The 1326-nt window shown below is 42.2% G+C and overlaps 1 non-coding gene across 1 annotated transcript; it reads left to right on the forward strand.

Annotated features, from left to right (window-relative positions):
- Positions 1–502: 502 nt before the first annotated feature.
- Positions 503–609, forward strand: LOC141654315 (small nucleolar RNA R71). Its single transcript, XR_012547876.1, has one exon. It is a non-coding gene; the product is annotated as a small nucleolar RNA R71 (small nucleolar RNA).
- The last annotated feature ends 717 nt before the right edge of the window (positions 610–1326 follow it).

The raw sequence follows: 1326 nt of genomic DNA on the forward strand, positions 1-1326 counted from the left end.
TTTGTATGAGAGATTTGGATGGAATTTGGTGTTTTCATTGTAAAAGTTGGAATAAGGGGTACCACTCTTGTATGCTTGGAAAGCATTCACTTGTTCATTTGTTCCCCTACATTCACCTTGGTCATGTCCCAAAGTTGCACAATTCTCACATATCCCACTTGGGATTGATGAGGATGCCGTCATGGCATTAACATGATGCTTCGATGATTTTGAGTTTTCCTCAAGTCTAGCCATAGCTTGTTCAAACTTCAAGTTGATTGTGTCAATGTGAGCACTAAGTTGAGCACCCAATTGAGTAACGGAGTCCACTTCATGCTTCCCTCCTCTAGTAGCCTTGCGAGGTCTACTATATTGTGAGTTATGGACCGCCATTTCCTCAATCTTGTTCCATGTTTGATTGTCATCAACTTCGGTGAACATTCCATTTGATCCCATATTGAGAATGTTCCTAGAATCTTCATATAAACCATTCCAAAATTGTTGCACCAAAAACCATTCGCTAAGTCCATGGTGAGGACATGAGCGACAAATTCCCTTGAACCGCTCCCAAGCTTCATACAAAGACTCTTCATCCCTTTGCTTAAAACCCGTAATTTGAGCTCTTAGCATGTTGGTCTTTTCCGATGGGTAGAAATTTTTGTAGAAAGCTAGAGCCAACTTCTTCCAAGAATCTATTCCAAGGGTGGCCTTATCAAGGCCCTTCAACCATTGCTTTGCGGTGCCGATTAAGGAAAAAGGAAATAAGACCCATCTAATTTGGTCTTGAGTCACGCTCGTTTGAGAGATAGCATCACAATAGTCGCAAAAGGTTTCCATATGGGAATGAGGGTCCTCACTAGGCATCCCCCCGAATTGGCTCCTCTCAACTAGTTGGATGAAGGCGGACTTGGGAATAAAATTTCCGGTGAGATGTTGCGGTGTAGGAGTACCATTTGGTAGATTCTCCTCGGTGGGTACGGAGTGTGACGAGAATTTTGGCATTGTAGGTGGATTTTGTGGTATTGTCTAATGGGCTCTCTTCTCCTTCTATTGCGAAAGGATTGACAAACTCACTAGTGGGTTGAACAACTTCACCAACACCTCTCAAATTCCTCCTAACAAGTCTCCTATTGTTCGTCAAGGTTCTTTCGATTTCACGGTCAAAAGGTAGCAAATCACCTTGTAACCTTCTAGACATGCAAAATATCAAACAACTCGAAAATGATTAGGACAAACCTTGAGGAGTTTTACTTACTCAAGGCGAAGAAAGACACAACTAATGACAATAAAAAGAAATCTAAATCAAACAAACACCGTCCCCGGCAACGGCGCCATTTTTGATGCGAT

Source organism: Silene latifolia, chromosome 4 (assembly GCF_048544455.1).
Source record: "Silene latifolia isolate original U9 population chromosome 4, ASM4854445v1, whole genome shotgun sequence".
NCBI lineage: Eukaryota > Viridiplantae > Streptophyta > Magnoliopsida > Caryophyllales > Caryophyllaceae > Silene > Silene latifolia.